The sequence below is a fragment of the Xyrauchen texanus genome, chromosome 13 (genome assembly GCF_025860055.1).
Source record: "Xyrauchen texanus isolate HMW12.3.18 chromosome 13, RBS_HiC_50CHRs, whole genome shotgun sequence".
Taxonomy (NCBI): domain Eukaryota; kingdom Metazoa; phylum Chordata; class Actinopteri; order Cypriniformes; family Catostomidae; genus Xyrauchen; species Xyrauchen texanus.
Genome location: NC_068288.1, coordinates 12,412,312 through 12,432,867, shown reverse-complemented (window position 1 = coordinate 12,432,867; position 20,556 = coordinate 12,412,312). Strand labels below are relative to the sequence as shown.

At 37.9% G+C, this 20,556-nt stretch overlaps 1 pseudogene; it reads left to right on the top strand.

The window, feature by feature from the left end:
- The window catches only part of LOC127654243 (dedicator of cytokinesis protein 9-like), an 88,250-nt pseudogene that overhangs the window by 54,313 nt on the left and 13,381 nt on the right, over nucleotides 1-20,556 (top strand).

The window sequence follows — 20,556 nt, the reverse complement described above, 5'->3', positions numbered from 1 at the left end:
TCAACACATACACACTGTGTTAGAGGCTACTATTATTATTAACTACCCAAAGAAACATTTGTCCTGAGGTGGTTGGTTTTGTATTCGTGTTTCATGGGTTAAAATGTTTACGTTGGTGTTTTAGTATTCGTGGTATTTTTTCGAAGCCCTGGTGAAGTCAATGGCTCAGTACCTGATGGAGAGTGACAAGGTGAAGGTGAGGAATAAGATTAGGTCTTACCCAGAACTACCCTTTACATAAATATACCATAGTAACCTTTTATTTTGCCAAAATATAATTGCTACTACTGCAGCTTTTGTTACTGCAATAAAATAGTGTTTACCATGGTTCATTTTGTATGGCATTCTATGTTAGGTAGTGTAACATGTTTCACTCATTTTTGTAAGTCCTCTTATTTTTTTCTGAGCTGTGCTTTTACATACTTATATGTGCAGCTATCCAGAAACCAGCGATTCACGGCTTCATTCCACCATGCTGTGGAGACACTGGTGAACATGCTGATGCCCCACATCACCCAGAAGTACAAAGACAATCTGGACGCTGCCCGCAATGCCAACCACAGCCTTGCCGTCTTCGTAAAGGTAAAGCCAGGAGTTAAACTGCCCCCTTCCTCTGCTGCAAGCAATTGAAATATTTGATCATTTGTTTGTGAAGCGCCTCTATGATGCATCACCTCTAATCAATCCATGATTTGTCTGTGAGCACTTTCATTTATCCAGGACATCACATAATTAAATTGGTTTCGTTGCTGGTTTCAATTAAATGTTCCCTCAATGCCCTCTCACTATTTGTTCCACAGCGCTGTTTTACCTTTATGGATCGAGGATTTGTCTTTAAGCAGATAAACAATTACATTACCTGTTTCGTACCTGGAGATCCAAAGGTACATATTCATTCACATCAGCATAATTATATAATCTCAATACTAATCCTTAAATCTACTTTCAAATAACTGTGTCTATGTCTGTCCTGCAGACGCTGTATGAGTTTAAGTTTGAGTTTCTGCGGGTGGTGTGCAATCATGAGCATTACGTCCCTCTCAACCTGCCCATGCCTTTCGGAAAGGGCCGCATTCAGAGGTTTCAAGGTACACATATGACAGTCTTCTTCAGGAGACTGCTGTTGAAATAGTCTCAAGAAATTGTCTGCTGTTTCTCTTAAAATGTTTCGTTCGGAAGAATTTAGATCCTTCCTTTTCTCTGTTGACTCTTTCTGTACCTATTGCTGACATGTTTGTCTTCTACTGTGGCTTTCCACTATTTTCTTCTTTCCTCTGTCTTTCTTTGTGTGTGCTAGCTTATCTGTGTCACAATAAGGAGGCTCATGCCAGATGTGTAGGTGAGCAGTGCGCTTGCCCTGTGACTCAACAGTGTTCCTGTGTGTTGAGTCTTAATGAATGATCTCTTCAGTGTCATAAAATAATGATGGTTTCATGTTCCTGATGCAGAGTGGACACCCTACTATGTCGATTACTATATGGCCACTGTATCTGCCTATGAAATATCATGTCATGCATGTTTCACAGTATATGTTATTCACTGTACCAAACCCTCTGTGTAGTGCATATTTTTCAAAGAGGTTTGTGTTGTGTAAGGCACTGCTAAAAATTATCTTTTAGATCATCTTAAAGTAATAGTTCACCCCAAAATGAAAATTCTCTCATCATTTACTCGCCCTCATGCCATCCCAGACGTGTATGACTTACTTTCATCAGCAAAACACAAAGATTTTTTGAAAAATATCTCATCTCTGGTGGTCCATTCAGTGCAAGTAAATGCTGGAAAGAACTTTGAAACTCATAAAAAGCACATAAAGGCAGCATGAAAGTAATACATATGTCACCAGTGGTTTAATCCATGTGCTCTGAAGAGATATGATAGGTGTGGGTGAGAAACAGATCAATATTCTAGCCCATTTTTACTCTAAATTCTCCTCTCACCCCAGAGGGTGGTGATATTTATGAAGAATATGAATCGCTAAAAAGTAAATAAGAAGAATGTGAACATGAAAGTTAAATTGGAGATTTATAGTAAAAAAAAAAAGTACTTCAACATTGATCTCTTAATCAACCTCGCCTATCATATCGCTTCTGAAGACATGGATTTAACCACTGGAGTCATATGGATTACTTTTATGCTGCCATTAGGTGCTTTTTGGAGCTTCAACATTCTGATCACCATTCACTTGTATGGTATGGACCTACACAGCTGAGATATTCCTCTATTTCTTTGTTTGTGTTCTGCAGAAGAAAGAAACATATCTGGGATGGCATGAGGGAAAGAAAATTATTAGAGAATTTATTTTTTTATTTTGGTGAACTGTCCCTTTAAGTGTTTATAAATAAATATTTGAAACACATCTTGCTAAATTAGCTGTGGGTTAAACTGTTTATTTGTGGTGTCTGTAATGGATTTCTTTCTCCTTTCTTTTTTCTATGTCTTCTTCAGATCTGCAGTTGGACTATTCCCTGACTGATGATTTCTGCAGGAATCACTTTCTAGTGGGTCTGTTGCTAAGAGAGGTGTGTGGTGCCCTTCAGGAGTTTGGCGAGGTCCACCAGATTGCCATTCAAGTGTTAAAAATTCTGATGATCAAACACACATTTGACGATCGCTATGCCACAAAGGTCAGTAAGTTAGGAATGCACTTAGATATCACTGGCTAAAATGGCCTCAGATTTAACCAGTAGAACCCTAACCTGTGTGTGTGTGTGTATGTGTGCAGAGTCAGCAGGCCAGGTTGGCCACACTCTATCTACCCTTGTTTGGGTTGCTACAGGAGAATGTTCACAGACTAAACGTGAGAGACACGTCTCACTTTACCACCAACCAGGTGAATCTGCTGCAGTATGTCTCAGCTGTGTCTCTTTCTATCATCATTGTGTCATTTTCTAGAACTTCCCTATAGAATTAAACTGATCTTTCGTATTTGTGTTCAGAATGGGCGAGATGACCCCAACATCTCTATGGCAACCCCCCAAAAGCCTGTTGGGAACCTTGATAACAGCCTTCATAAAGATGTGTTTGGGGTCATCTCAGGAACTGGTGAGTTACTTTACCTGACATCAAAAACATCATTACCAACAACTGAATGCTTTCATTCACAGTGAGATTATCAGTAGATTTTTCTATGAATAAAGTTTTTTCTGTGTGTAGCGTCTCCTCACACCTCCACACCCAACATCGGCTCTGTGCGGCACGCTGACTCCCGAGGTTCTTTGGTCAGCACAGATTCAGGAAACAGCCTGCCAGAGAAGACCAGCTCCCTGGATAAGGTAAGTCAGACTGAAACTGATGTTGTTTCTAAGACTCAAAAGTAACCCTTATTGACCTTATTTAAATCGAATCTCCTCCTTTTGTCTTTTCAAACAATACTAAATGGAGGTCCCTTAAAGTTCAGGAAGAGTTCCTTTCTCCAACACATGTGCTAGGGGGAACTTGAACTGTAGCTGTGATGTAGGATACACTTGTCCACATGCCTTTAATACACTAAACGAACATGTGAAGTCATGAAATATCTGTAATGCCACAGTATATTTCTCATTCCATGAGTCATTCTGAGGAAAAGTATTTATTTCTGTTTTCATTTTTATTTCACTTGAAAATGTTTCAGTTAGTTTTATTGTCACTTGGAAACTGCAGTCACTCAATATTTATTTTTTTGCTCATCAAAAATTGTTTACTCCCAAAGAAATGAATAGAAATGTTGAAATATATGTAATAACTCATGAGCACTAACATAAGATGAGAACTCTAGTCTTATCAGTAACCTTATAAAAGCAGTTTTATTCTGTATGGGGTGGTCCCCCTCAAGGGGGCTGACATGTTTGGATCACATGATCAAAAACTACTCACTTAAAGGAATTTTCCGGGTTCAATACAAGTTAAGCTCAATCGGCAGCGTTTGTGGCATAATGTTGATTACCAAAAACATTTATTTCAACTCGCATTTCAATTTCAATTATTTCAAAGCAAAGATGGCGGTTCCAGTGAAGCACTTACAATGGAAGTGAATGGGGGCCAATTTTTGGAGGGTTTAAAGGCAGAAATGTGAAGCTTATAATATTATAAAAGCATTATTCTTCTGTGAAAACTTGTGTATTATTTGAGCCTTAAAATGTTTACTGGCATTTTAGAGTTTGTTTCATTACATCATCATGGTTACGAAGTTGTAAAATTGGCTATAACTTTACACATAAAAGGTTAGTAAGCGATAGTATCACATGAAAATCATGATTGTTTGTGTCTTGTGGCTGCACTTTTGAAACAGTGGGAATTTTTTGTCATCAAAAATTGGCCCCATTCACTTCCATTGTAAGTGCAGCACCATTGTAAGTGTTTTTTGTTTTTTAAAGAAAAGGATCGACGAGTCAAAATACATTTTTGTGGTAATCAATATTATGCACAAATGCTGTCGATTGAGCTTAACATGTACTGAACCCAGAACATTCCTTTAATCTCAGTAACCCCCCTGCTTTCCCTCATAGATTAAATGAATCATGGCTGACTATGAGGGAGATTTCAACCCCCTCACAATGAAAGTGAACCAGATATAGAGTGAGGCGTGCCATTATAATCCATATATCAGTTTTCCTAATTTCTCCTAACTCTTATACTCCTCTCTTGACTCTTATACTCCTCATCTGACCTCTTAGCCGAAAGAGAGGTTCACACGTAGACACACCCTCACCGTATTGCCCCTCCCCCCTGAACCAGAGGACTCCACCCCCCTCAGCCGGGCAGCCAAACGTGTCACAATGGATTTCTCACTGCTCTCAAGTCCCGCCCTCTATGTCAACGATACTAGCAGAATTACAGACACCATACAAGTAGAGCAACCCAGAGTGTCCCAATCTGGGGAATTAACCTGTGTTTGTGTGTGTGTGTGTGTGTGGTTTCTAATCTTTTATGTATAACTGCATGTTTACTTTGTGTGTTTCCTGCTTTGTGTGTTTGTGTGTGGTGGTGTTACGTGGGTTTACGTAGGGTCTCTGATGGCCCTCAATCAGCTGTGGTGTGATATTTTGATGTGTCTTCCATTATGTACAGTACCTCATCCATGTGTGCATTTGTGTACATGTGTGTATGACAGACCCAGTCAGCCTCTGCTCTGGGCAGCTCTGTGCTGCGCTGTGATAAATTGGACAGAGAAGAAATCAAAAACCTGCTCATGTGTTTCCTCCATGTTCTAAAGAGCATGTCTGAAGGTAAGAACTGGGTTGGTTTGAAAGAAAAATGCTTAAAATGCAATCGTTGTGGTCTTAAAAGGATGTACTAGAACAGTCTTAAACATTTTATTGTCTTTTTTATAAGTTTTACACATTTTTAAGAGTATTGAAGTGTCTTGTTTGCTAGAATTTCACCCTTATGGGCTTGTCCCCACCCAAACTTTTGACCTAAGCCTCTATAATAAATGTATAATAAGTCTTAAAATCACAGAAATTCTGCATGACACCTTTTCTTAAAGGGACAGTCCACCCAAAAATGAAAATTCTCTCATCATTTACTCACCCTCATGCCATCCCAGATATGTTTGACTTTCTTTCTTTTGCTGAACACAAATTAAGATTTTTAGAAGAATATCTCAGCTCTGTAGGTCCATACAATGCAAGTGAATGGTGACCAGACCTTTTAGCTCCAAAAAGCACATAAAAGCAGCATTAGAGTAATTCAAATGACTCCAGTGATATGATAGGTGTGGGTTAAAAACAGATACATTTTTAAGTCATTTTTACTATAAATCTCTACTTTCACTTCCACATTCTTCTTCTTTTTTGTGTGTGCATATTGCCACCTTCTGATCGGGGCTGGTCAAAGGTGGAGATTTATAGTAAAAAAAGACTTAAATATTGATCTGTTTCTCACCCACACCTCTTATATTGCTTCTGAAGACATGGAGTCTTATGGATTACTTTTATGATTCCTCTATGTAATATTTGGAGCTACAAAGCTCTGATCACCATTCACTTGCATTGTATGGACCTACAGAGCTGAGATATTCTTCTAAAACTCTTCATTTGTGTTCTGCTGAAAAAAGAAAGTCAGACACATCTGGGGTGACATGAGGGTGAGTAAATGATCCCTTTAAGGATTTAAAAACACAATTTGTGTGACATCACTACTAAGGTAGCAGTGGCAGTTTGATTATCAGAGATGTAAATGATCTGAGAGTTGCTTTATTAAGTTACAATACCAAAGTGGTTCAGATTCAGAAACAATCCATTTCTTGTTTCTTTTGATTGACTGCTAACTAACTTATTTTATTAGGAAGTCCAAGGCTTGCTGCTCAAAAAGTCTCCAAAAGTCCATCGTAAACACTTTCAGAAATCCACTCTGTCACACATTATACCAGAAGCTTGATCAAGGCTATTATCAGATCATGAACAGATAAATGTTTTAACCTAGATGAAACTTAAATTGAATAAGTTTCATTTTCCAAAGAGTAAAAAGTGACCCTAATAGTGGAATCCTCAAATCATGCTTTTCAAAGTCCACATACACAGTTGCACACAAATAGGCTCACCTTTGCTTATTTTAATTTTATTGATTGATTAATTTATTTCAGATGCCTTATTTACATACTGGAACAAAGCCACAAACATGGAGCTGATGGACTTTTTCACTTTAGTAGAGTAAGTCATCCAGACAGTTACTAATCACATCAGACCATCAGAGAACTGAGGTCCTATAATTGAATACTGAGCACTCAGTCCATCCTTCTCTCTCTCTCTCTCTCTCTCTCTCTCTCTCTCTCTCTCTCTCTGCAGAGTGTGTCTGCATCAGTTCAGGTATATGGGGAAGAGATTCATTGCCAGGTAAAAATGCTTTGCTCTTTATTTTCGATTAAATATGGATATATTTGTGTAAAATCAGGGAATATTAAGGCTATTAAGTCATATTTGTGTGCTTTAGGATAAATATGACAAAACAAACTAAAAAAATCTCTATATTTATTACACTTGATTTTGCCAGTTTTCCTCTGTGGAGCCAAACAAAAGCAAACACTAGTCAATAACCACTGCCATCTCAAATCTCTCTCTGTCTGTCTCTCTCTTGCTCTTTGAAACTATGCTTTTGTCTCTCACACACACATACACAGCCTCAAGTACAGTTCACTATCTTGAATGACGCTACCCCTTTATGTGTGTATATGTTATATTGGCGCAAATGCTGGCGAGGGTTCAGTTAGTCAGTGATACTGTAGCATCCTGGCACCCCTGAACAGGGTAAGAGCTGTGTGCTTTTGAGTGACCTTTACTAACAGCATGCTCACTCATGCTCACTAATTTAAAGGTAAACTTCACCCAAAAATGAAAATGCTCTCATCATTTACTCACCCTCATGCCATCCCAGATGTGTATGACCTTTTTTTTCAGCAGAACACAAACAAAGATTTTTAGAAGAACATCTCAGCTCTGTAGGTCCATACAAAGCAAGTGAATAGTGACCAGACATTTTTAGGTACAAAAATCAAATAATGGAAACATAGAAGTAATCTATAAGACTCCAGTAGTTTAATCCATGTCTTCAGAAGCAACATAATAGGTGTGGGCGAGACCTTTTTTTACTCTAAATCTCCACTTTTACTTTTACATCTGAAAGTCACATGTGGTACCTGTTTCTTTTCACTTTAACAGCTGAAAGTGAAAGTTAAAGTGGAGATTTAGAGGAAAAAAGGACTTACATTTTGATCTGATTCTCACCCACTCCTATCATATTACTTCTGAAGAAATGGATTTAAACACTGGGGTCATATGGATTACTTTTATATTTCCTTTGTGTCATTTTTTGAGCTACAAATGTCTGGTCACCATTCACTTGCATTGTATGGACCTACAGAGCTGAGATATTCTTCTCAAAATCTTCATTTGTGTTCTGCTGAAGAAAGAGAGTCATACACATCTGGGATGGCATGAGTGTGAGTAAATGATTACAGAATTTTCATTTTTGGGTGAACTGTCCCTTTAACTAACTTAATGTTGTCTGTGTGCGGCTAAAGCATTTCCACACTCATGCATTCTTGATAGAGTGTTTTTGAACTAAGAGGGAATACACAAGGCGACATGGTATTCTGTTTAGTTATTCATTATCTGCATGTTTTGTGTCCATTAAAGACAAAAACTGCAGTCTTCATGTGCTAATAGAGTACTGTGCTTACACTATGCGCTTATATCATCACTTCCCTTGTCTCTGTCTAATGGACAAACGGTCACATTACTATTACTTAGTGTGTACTGTAAAGATATGATAAGTTGGTATTTTTCTGTATACTCATGATTGACAGCTCACTAGACCTCTCATAAAGGCTTTTCTTTCCCTCAGAAGCCAGGAGGGGGTAGGGTTTATGGCTCCGGACAGGAAGTCGTTGACTCTTCCTGTGTCTCGTAACAGAGGGGGCGTCATGCACACACGCATACACCAGCTGGGCAGCCTTGAGAACGCACACACTTTCAACTACAGTAAGACACACTCGTTCATTCTGTAACTGATTCTTGTCCACCGTACCTTCTATTAAATGAACATATTGTCACACTGTGTATGTGTATGTTTCATTGTTCTTGGGATCTGTGTAGGATAACTTATTAGAGATTTTCGGGTGTCAAATGAAAAGAAAAAGCATGGTGTTATTTACACATATATTGCACACAACATCGCCTGCGCCATCAATGGCACACCTTAAATGCATATTTAAATTCCAACCTCTGCATAGTGTAATCCAAGAAGAGAATAGTCAAACCAGAGAACGTAAAGGCACCTTCTATATAAAGGGTACAAAAGAGAGTCTACATTTTTTGCACATAAAGCAGCTTAAAGAGATCCATCTGACCCCAGTGGTTAATCCATGTCTTCAGAAGTGATATGATAGGTGTGGGTGAGAAACAGATCAATATTTAAGTATTTTTTAAGTAACTATAAATGTCAACTTTACCAGCCTTCCTAAGCATGCTCTTCTCACGTAAAAGTTTTGTTATGCATTCTTTGTGCATATCGCCACCTACTGGGAGGGAGGAGAATTTAAAGTATAGAGGAAAGTGCCTAAAGGCAAATTCAGCTTATATCAATTCTGTTCAGTTTAGTTATTACATTATATGATCTTTGTTTACCTCTTTTTTGTCCTTCAGTGTATTGCCATGGTGATGCTGACACGTGTCTTCTGGAAGCTAACGTCTCAACGGAAGTGTGTCTGACTGTGCTGGACACTCTCAGTGTCTTCATTATGGGCTTTAAGGTACAGAGAGCGAGAGGAAATGTGTGTTTGTTAGTTTAGTTTAATTTAGTTCTTCCCTGAAGCCTTATGTCATCACAAATGACATCATATTTCCACAGACGCAGCTGTGTGCTGATTTGGGTCATAACCCACTAATGAAGAAGGTTTTCCAGGTGCACCTCTGTTTCCTCCAGATCCCATAATCAGAGACAGCACTGAAACAGGTCTTCACCTCCCTACGTACCTTCATTTACAAGGTGACTACCACAACCACCCTCACCTTTGATTTATAGGACATGGGAGAAGAAAACAGTAAGTGCTCTTTCTAAAACCTAGTGATACGCTTACCATCCTAGACATGTAGACAGCATTTTAAGGTATCATAGACATGCTTCCGAAGCAAAGGCTTGTAACTTAAAGGGGTCATGACATGCCATTTGTATTATTTGAATATGTTCCTTGAGGTTCACTTATAATATTGGTAAATCTTTTGCACAAAAAACGGCCATATATTTGTAAAACATAATAATTTTTCACCCTGACCCTCTGTCAGAAACACTCGGTTTTGGTGCTGCTTCTCCTTTAAGAATTGTCAGTAAACACCCACTGTTCTGATTGGCTCTCTACTCTTGACTGACCTGCTCTCTCACTGCCGTCTCATTGCTCAATGCTACTGGGCGGGGCTATGGAGGTGATTAAAGCTAAAGTAAAGCAAAGCAATAAAGTAAAGTAGGTGGTCAGATATACCAGCCTGTTCACACCCAGTCCGGATTTTGGTGCGATTGTTAGTTCTGACGAGCTTTTTAACGGGAACAATGGATTCCCAAGGCACTATTCACATCAGGTCTGACAAGTTGTCTGCCAACAATCCGAAGGTTTTTTTATGGAGAGTGTCCCAATATTAATTTTTTCTTCAGACTGCGAGTATTGCGGTATAAGTTTAGCAACATGCTAATGGAAAAGTCTCCCATATGGAGCACTAGTTGCCTGGTGTGCATAGTTATAGTACCACAGTACCAGTGTAGAGCTATCCAAATCAGTCACTTATTAAGTTCCAGTTAAGAGGTTGCCTTATAAGGTAGACAGTGAGCTGCTCACTAGGTTTTGGGACAGCTATGATATACACAAAATCTAAGATTGTTCTTAAAGGGATAGTTCACCCTAAAATTATAATTTACTCACCCTCATGTCAAACTTGTTTCACTTTCTTTCATCTGCGGAACACAAAGATATTTTCCACACAATGCAAGTAAACAGTGTCCAAAAGTTCCAAGCTCCAAAAAGCATATAAAGACAGATAATCCATATGAGTCCAATAGTTTAATCCATGTCTTCTGAAGAAATACAATCGGTTTGGGGTGAGAACAAACCAAAATGGAACTCTTTTTTTTCCACTATAAATCTTGATATCTGCCGTCTCCTTGGCGTGATCAGGATTTCAAGCTCGATCACGGTTCCTTGCAAGTTTTGCGCAGTACATATCATATCGCTTCAGAAGACATGGATTAAATCACTCAAATCGTATGGATTACCTGTATGCTGCCTTTATGTCCTTTTTTGGAGCTTTGAAGTTTTGGACCCCATGGACTTGCATTGAATGGATATAAACACATCATATTTTCATCAAAATATCTTTCGAGTTTTAGATGGCATAAGGGTGATTAAATGATGAGAAAATGTCAATTTTGGGTGAACTATTCCTTTAATTATTTGTCAAGTAACAATCCTCATTCTTCTTTCCATGTGTCTTTTTTTTTTCAGTTTCCCTGCACGTTTTTTGACGGGCGTGCGGATATGTGTGCCTGCCTGTGTTATGAGATCCTGAAGTGCTGTAATTCCAAATTGAGCTCCATACGCAGTGATGCCGCCCACCTGCTCTATTTCCTCATGAAAAGTAACTTTGAGTACAACGGCAGGAAGTCTTTTGTCCGTACGCATCTGCAGGCAAGAGATCAAACAGGATGGGTCATATACACAAAGCATAGGGTCAATCTAGAAAGTCATTGTTAAATCCATAGAAGCCATTTTGGCCATATTGTTCAGGTCTTGTTCTTTCAGACACCAATTTTGCTTTATATGCAAGAGACGATCTAGGTAAAATGATGCCTGACATTATCTTTGAACTTATTTTTTTATTCTTAGGTAGTGATTGCCGTCAGTCAGCTGATCGCTGATGTCATTGGGATTGGTGGGACACGGTTCCAGCAGTCACTGTCCATCATTAATAATTGTGCCAACAGTGATAAAACTGTGAAGGTAAATACAGTGAGATGCCCGCAGGCTAATTCAATACACACTGACGTTATGGAGGCAGCACTCCAGTTCAGTCAGAATTGAGCATGAAGTTTAGTTTCAATTTCAAACATAATAATCTATTTAAAAAGTAATCAAGCAATCATTTCTAGATTTATACAGATAATAAATAGGTGTGGGAATCTTTAGTCAGCTCACCGTTCAATTCGATTTAGATTCAGAGCGTGACGTTCTGATTCCGAAATGATTCTTAATGTATTTAACTTTTTATTGATGCATTTCAACTTTTCAGAATGATTAATAATTAATTTGCAATTATACTGGATATGCATTATACTGAATCATTTGAGAAGAATCGTGATGCACCTGTGAATCCATTTTCCTTCACCCCTAATAATAAATTCAATGTCAGACCTACATTAAACATTGATGGCTGAGAAACCATACCTGCTTTTCATATTCAGATCACATTTATATTTACATATCACATCAGACTTGACTATTTGCATTGCCAGCATTCTCTCTTCCTGTTTGCCCAGCACACAGCTTTCCCCTCTGACGTAAAGGACCTGACCAAACGGATCCGCACCGTGCTGATGGCTACTGAGCAGATGAAGGAACATGAAAAAGACCCCGAGATGCTGGTGGACCTGCAGTACAGCCTGGCCAAATCTTACACCAGCACCCCTGAGCTGCGCAAAACCTGGCTGGACAGCATGGCCAAAATACACATCAAGAACGGAGACCTGTCTGAGGCAAGCTGCACAAATAACAAAATGGTTTTTTTTATATAAACCCTCAAGTATAACACCTCATGCTACTTATACCTAGATTGTTCATTTTGCAGTTATCCAGTACTCAGTATTTAATGTCTTTTAATTGGTTCAGCAGTGTATTAAGCTCATTTGATGGTTGATTAAAACGAAGGATCATTGCTGGATAATGAAAGGTAATCATGTCTTTCATCAATGGCTTGTTTGTTTTTAGGCAGCGATGTGTTATGTGCACGTGGCAGCACTTGTGGCTGAGTACCTGAAGAGGAAAGGTGAGCTTCCACTAGGGGGCGCAATAGATTTTGTTTGCCTGTACCAGGGTCAGACATTAACTTTTTGTATTAACGCCACTGATCTATATATACACTGTCTGCCAAATGTTTGGATTAATGTACAGATTTTGCTGTTTGGGAAGGAAGATGGTACTTTGATTCACCAAAGTGGCATTCAACTGATCACAAAGTATAATCAGGACATTACTGATGTGAAAAATCACTGATGTGATCTGAAAAAGTCATTTTTTATCAAATCTAGGCAGCTTTGTGTTTGTTTTTGAGTTGCCACACAATAGACTGGCATGTCTTAAGGTCAATATTAGGTCAAAAATGGCAAAAAAGACAGAAACTCGTCAGTCAATCATTGTGGAATGGAATGAAGGCTATACAGTGCTTGAAATTGCCACAAAAAACTGAAGAATTCATACAAAAGGTGTACACAACAGTCTTCAAAGATAATGCACAACTGTCTCTAACAAGGACAGAAAGAGATGTGGAAGACCAGATGTGCAACTAATCAAGAGGATAAGTACATCAGAGTCTCTAGTTTGAGAAATAGACGCCTCACATGTCCTCCGCTGACAGCTTCATTGAATTCTACCCGCTCAACACCAGTTTCATGTACAACAGTAAAGAGAAGACTCAGGAGGCCTTATGGGAAGAATTGCAAAGAAAAAGACACTTTTGAAACAGAAAAACAAAAAGAAAAGGTTTGAGTGGGCAAAGAAACACAGACATTGGACAACAGATAATTGGAAAAGAGTGTTACGGATCTGAACCCCATTGAGCTTTTGTGGGATCAGCTAAACAGTCGCATCTATGGCAAGTGCCACAGGAAGTGTGGGGTGAAAGGTCAAGTGCTACAGGAAGTGTGGGGTGAAAGGTCAAACTGACAGCTGGATTAACAAGATCTGCAAAGCTGCCATTGCTGCACATGGAGGATTTTTTGATGAGAACACTTAGAGAAGTTCTGAACATTTTGTTCAAATTGTAATAGTAATTTTTCACATTATTAATGTCCTGAATATACATTGTGATCAGTTGAATTCCACTTTGGTGAATTAAAGTACCAATTACTATCCATAAGAGCAAAATCTGTACATTATTCCAAACTTCTGCATATATATCAGTGATTAAGGTACAATATTTGCCCCCTTGAATGGACTTTCAGGTTTTGTTTGTCTTCTTTTACCTTTATAATGCCTTATTATTATTATTATTATTATTATTATTTTATTCACATGTGCCATGCAGTTTCTGTTAAATACTCAAAGAAATGAATATACACAGATTTTTTAAATCTACTGTTGTGTTTAAATTTAGGCAACAACATTTACATATAGGGTGAAAATGACCCCAAACATTTTTAAATAAGATTAATAACCCAAATTCAAAATGTTATTTGCTTTTATGTCATGTCTACTAACTGTGTCCCTTTTGACCTATCTTTTTATTCAAAGTATTATAATAAAACTTGCCATTTTATATTTACAATATATGTTTATTTTACATTTATAATGAGATGTCCGGTTTGCATAGGAAAACAGTTTTTTTATACCTGCAAAATCACAGTTGCAGGACAATACTTTGTGCTGTTTGAAGGCTCAGTTTGTGGCATTAAGTAATATATTATTAATTAGACAGGGCAAATGGAAATAATAAATGGAAAACATGATGCGATCCAAAGTGCATTTGAACAGCGGTGAAACACTTTCTTATGACGTGTCACATTCATACGAGCAGACAGAGACGTACGTTTGAAGTAAGTTTGGAGCAGAAGAAATAGAAATAAACCTTGTGTAAATTGTTAGCTTTACGCTAAGCTAAAATGCTTATGGATTATTATGCAATGTCAATTTGAACACCATTACAGTTGGGTAGTTGAGAAGCGATCGTTCCTTTCTCTGAATTCCCTGAGTTTGAGCATTTTATCTCATAGTACCTGGGTGTGTGTTTTTACCCTCCTTTGAGTCTTCGCCACAGGTCAGCCATAGTTTAAATGCCTGATTATCTTGAGAGTTTTTGTAGTGTATTGAACCTGCTTTAAAGCAAAATATAATTCTGCTCGCTATTCCCTCTCCTCGGCAGGAATGTTCCTGCAGGGCTGCTCGGCATTCAGTGTGATCACACCAAATATCAATGAGGAGGCAGCCATGATGGAGGACGTGGGCATGCAGGACGTTCACTTCAACGAGGTTCACAAACAATCACCTGACCACACAATTTATGGCCACACCCATTATCACATAAGCCACACCCATTGGCATCTGAGCCACACCCTTATTCCACAGCTCTTTTGTAGTGACTCTACATGTACTGGAAAGGATTATACTGTTTCAAAATGTCTGTAATAAACTGTGGCAGAAAATATTCTCAGACTTCTTATCTAATCAGTATCAATTGCACCTGTTTAGTTGGTGTGTTAGCTAGGGAACTCTGCTTATAATTTATAAATATATATTGGGTAACACTTCATAATATATTGTTTGGTATGTGTATGTGTAATGATATGTGTTTGTCTGCAGGAGGTGCTGATGGAGTTGTTGGAAGCTTGTGCTGATGGATTATGGAAAGCTGAACGTTATGAACTCATTTCAGACATCTACAAACTTATCATCCCAATTTATGAACAACGTAGAGACTTTGAGGTGCACACCCACACTGTCTGTGTGTTATTGGCAATGAAAATTAATCAAGTATCATAAATACAGTATACAGTGATCTCACAGTAAGAATGTGGTTTTGTGCTTTTGCATAGAAACTGGCCCACCTGTATGACACATTACATCGGGCCTATACTAAAGTGATGGAAGTGATGCATTCTGGGAAGAGGCTGCTAGGAACCTTCTTCAGAGTGGCATTTTTTGGTCAGGTAAGACTATGTTTCACTATGCTAGCACATAGGAAGAGTACGCTTGATTTAGAGTTTAACAGCTCAACATTATACATTAACATTATGAACTTTTATCATGTGAGTTTACCCAAAATTGACTGTTCTGTCATCATTTACTCACCCAAATCCACATTTTGATTGATCATGTGATGTGATTCTTACGAAACCTGTCAAGAAAATATCCTGGTTGTATTTGTGGTTTCCTGAAATTCACTGTAAAAAATACGGTAACCACGTTTCAGGCTTTTCGGGATGTCATTTTGATGCCTGTATATGTTAAGGTGCAGTACCGTCGTTAAAAATAAGAAGAAACATATTCCTAATAAAAATTATTCCTAAAAAATATAATGAAATTGACTGGGTCATGCAAGGAATTCTGGGACGCCCGATTACTGTTTTTTACCAAATTGTAACAATAATTTACCATAAAAAGTACACGTACTCTCTTTTTAAACATAATATACATTTTTACTGTTAATTATACAGAAAATTATATATTTTACATAATAGTTTATTTTTATTTTTTACCGTAAATCTACATGTTTACTGTAAAAATTTTACCGTATATTTTAAGGTAACTACCAATTAACGTTTTTTACTGTAGCATTTTTACAGTCTTTTACCATTAAAATTACAAAAATTTTGACTGTGTATGTTTAGGACTATAAAGATTTTTTGCATTTACATTTTTTTCAGGACATTTGAGCACATTTATTCCCCCAATTCATATTACTGTAATGCATCCAGTCGTTTGTTTTCTGTGAAGATTGTCATTACCGTAAGATTATTTTTTTGTCGTATATTACAGTAAAAAAAGATGCTGCTGATGCATGAATACTTAACAATTAAAATAATACATTGTAATGAGAATATCATAATGATGTGTAATGTGTATCTGTAGTAAAAATAATGTCACAATGTAAAAAATCTTAATAGCCTTAAAATTGGCTTAATTTTCAATATGAAAAATATGATTTCTATTTGTTTCTTTTGATTTTGGAGTAATATGAGAATTTCCCAGTGGCCTTTGGCATCCTTGACATCAAACCTGGTGTGATGTGTGAATGTGAATGTGTTTGGAGTGCAAAGACAGCCCTTGTCACTGTATGCTTTCACTGTATGGAAAAATCAGTATGAACATTCTTCAAAACATCTCCTTTTGTGTTCTATGGAAAATGTTCGAATTTCCATTTTTGGGTGAACTATCATTTTAAAAGGATCACTGGAAAAGGGGTCCGAGGCCAAACTGCACATAACGTTTAAATAACAGCCTGGTCTCATAAACGTTACATGAGCATTGCAACGTTTTAGCGAAACTGAAATTATGTGCTTTATTAGACGTTTGCCTGAAGTTTTCAAGTGAAATATCCAGCAGGGGTTGCCAAAACCGAGTGCAATGAGGTTGTAATCATGATGTTAAGGTGAATTTTAGATGGAGGTTTTAATAAGTAAAATGTTAAGTCAAGTCACATTTATTGTATGGCACTTTTCACAACAGGCGTTGTTTCACATCAGCTGTACATTCAAGTATGCTATAACAGAAAATGAATTAATATAATACCAATATTAGTCATTTATGTTTAGAACTAGTAAACTACTGTGAGTGTTGTGGGTCAATGATTAAACACAATGATTTTGTATGAACTATACATTTGTGTTAAAGTCCTTGAAGTCATGCCGAATTAACTGAGGAAATACATGTAGATGCATTGTCCTTCGATTTTGGCTGATGAAGGCTTTTGTTAGTGGTTGATTCACTTTCTGTGTAGTTTAAGAGAGTGTTTTCTCTCCTTTGACCAAGTTGATATAGGTATCATTCAGTGAGGAGCATCGCAGTCAGCTTATTACAGGTCATTTTAGTGAACTCCATCCTGAGCCCATGCTTCAGACAGTGGCTAATGAAGAATCCCATGTCTTTGAGTTTACATCAATTCATCCTCTGTGAAGTCCGTCTTAGTAGACTGAGGTCTGGAAGGCACATGCTACAGTTGGTCATCATCACTCAGCGACACAGTGGGAATCGGACATCAGGTACGACCGGAGATGGATCTGGCAGTCTCCGATAATCTTGGGATATAATCCCGAGGTTTAGACAGGAAAAGAAATAGAATAAAATTTGCGTAAATGCCATTCACTTCAAAGCAGGGTTAAAGAATTAGAGAAGTGTTTTCAGTTTTCGGTTCTGGCAGACCTAACTGAAGCAGCATAACTATGAATTGAGGGATAAATTAGTATTTCCACATTCCTTACAATAATCACCAATAATTAGGGAGTTCTCAGCATGATTCTCAGTGGGTGCAGAGAATTGAATGGAAATCCTAACAGGAATCAGGGGCGAAAATTCCATCAAAATGTTGGGGGGGACAATAAACATAACAATTCTCAAGGGCAATTTTTGAAGGGGACACCAAGGGGTTTTTTGTTGTTGCCCCGTTTGCATTTGTATTATTTTATTTCTTAAACAATTATTTTAAGAATATATCATTATATTATTTACAATACACATATTTTAATTATATTTTAGGGGGGACACCCCTCAGATGGGGGGGTCCTGACCCCCCCGCGATTTCCGCCTATGACAGGAATAGGACAGTGGTGTCGCTTTGCTTTGGGTGACGTGTCGAGTATGCATCACCCAAATGCCCTGCTGTGGGGGCTCTACAGCCGGAACCAAAATGTGTGTTGCTCGCTGTACTACCCGCATCCGAAACAGTATCTACCACTGTCCTCTACTAGCATTCGTATGCATGTCTCCAACTTTATCACATGTGACTCCCTCAGTGCTGACGGACAAAGCTATAGTAAACATGTGGCATGCAATGCACGAAGCGATAATATAAGAGGATGCCGTGACTTACCGCAGTTGTTTGTTGTTGTTGTACCCCCCAACCTAAAATCTAGATATTTACTGAAGCAACCTTGTCATTTCGTGTCGCTTCTATGACACTTTCACTTTCGTGCATCTTTGGCTGGACTCGAAACCGTGGTCATCAACGCCCTATCAGGTAAACTACCAAACAAGCAATTCATAATGGAATAAGTGTATATGTAGGTGATTCTTTAATACGTGTAAAGTGTTAAAATGTATCATTCTACAAATTATGCATTAAAGTAAAAGTGTTTAAATATCATAACATAGTGTGGGGGGGTGGGGGGTAATAGATTGAAAAATGAGTGTTTATGAAGTCCTAATCAGCAATTGTACTCGTGATTTGTGTGACAATGAATAAAAGTTATATTTGTTGTAGCGTCACAAGTGTTAATTTCACTAGGAAACTGCAGTGCAACATAGAAAGCGGCACATAAAATCAGTTTTCAAAAAAGGTACAGGTATTAACCTGGACATCACTGTATGACTGGGCCGCCATGTTTGTGACTAATATTCCATATGTCTTCATTGTGCTGCACTGTGAGATGCGACAAACTTCTTCAGGATTTTTATTTTTTTTAAAAGCAGCTCTTACATTCATCCTGACGGGATCATCACAGAATTTAAAACTGTGACTAAATCCGACCAGAAAACAACACAAAAACATTTGTAATTTCTGAATGAGAGATGTTTATGGTGATGTACCGGTGGACATGTGTACTCGCTGGCGTACGGAGATGTATTGTGAATCAAATATATTTAAATGTCTGTGAAAGTTCAATTTGGCAATATTTGTGCTGTCTTCAGACATGTATACACTTTTCCTGGGGCTTAACATGGATCAAAAGCAATTGTTGATGTATTTCTTGATATCATTTTTCGGCTGTTTTTCCATTCACCGCCATTATTTCCTCCCGTTGATGGTCACAGATATGGTGGCTGCAGGGAAACGTGACTAACAGGTTAATATAAAGTAACGTTCATTCTATGAGACCAGGTTACAGAACATAGGCATTCCTAAATGCATGATAAACCTAACTTGCATGATAGCCTGAGTCTTCTTTAAAGCATGTTTTTAAGTCATTGTAGGTCTCAGTTAATCAATATTTTCTGCTCTCTTCTCTTCCCTAAGGCTGCGGTAAGTGATGTTGTGAACTGTGTGTGTGTGTGTGTGTGTGTGTGCTTTCTCACTCATTAACATACTCAGCAAGGTTTTGCTTTGCGATTGTAATGATCTCACTTAACTACAGCTCATTTGCCTGCATGTCTTTATGTGTTTGGGTCAGAAGAAGAGGAGGCCTGACTCTGTGTGCTTGCATCATTCATCAATCTTTAAACATTTAACACATCCTATCATCTGTACATCCTGACATTACTTCATCCTGGTTGAGCTAGTCAGCTTACCGTCAGGCCTTGTGTACTATGGAAGCCATTTTTAAATGAGTTAGGACCATAAAAATGAGCTAGTCCTCACTTAGCAAGCTCTTTTGCTGTAACCTGTGCCCATTAACCTTACAGAAGCTGTGCGCTTTTTTGGCTTGAGTTTTTTCAACACTTGGACAGAAGCACAGTAAAAGCTTTATATTGAAGTCTCAGAAGCTATATTCCATGTAGGACAACAGAAAATAAAAGATTACGCATATTATTAAAAGATCTCTAGATCTTGATTGTCTGAGCTCTGTGTCAGATGTGTTATCAGTGCTGTGAGCACAAGGTTTTCTTTATCCAGGATAGCTGGGAGGTTTTTAAAAGAAAATTCAATTAAAGGTTTAACAGGGATGCGTGTCCATCAAGCAAAAACTGTTATTGTTTGCTGTTATTTCATAATAAAATCAGTATATGCATATGTCTCGCACACAGATTGTGATATAGGCACTGTGTTTCAGGGTTTCTTTGAAGATGAGGATGGGAAGGAATATATCTATAAAGAACCCAAGTTTACCCCTCTCTCAGAGATCTCCCAGCGCCTTCTTAAACTGTACTCGGACAAGTTTGGCCAAGAAAATGTCAAAATGATCCAAGACTCCGGCAGGGTGAGCACACATGCACACAAACACACATTCTCTTTTTTATGGCCCTTCTGAGAATAGGAGAAAGCACATGCACTTTCTAAAATGTTATTATTTTATATAAGATTTGACATTTTTTTAACCCTGTAACCAAAAAAATGTTTGTGTCATTTTGTAATTTCCAAGCAATAAATGTTAAATAAACATCTAAATGATATAGATAAAAAAAATTGGTACTAAACTGTGGTTTGTAGTTACTGATAAACCTATATTTCC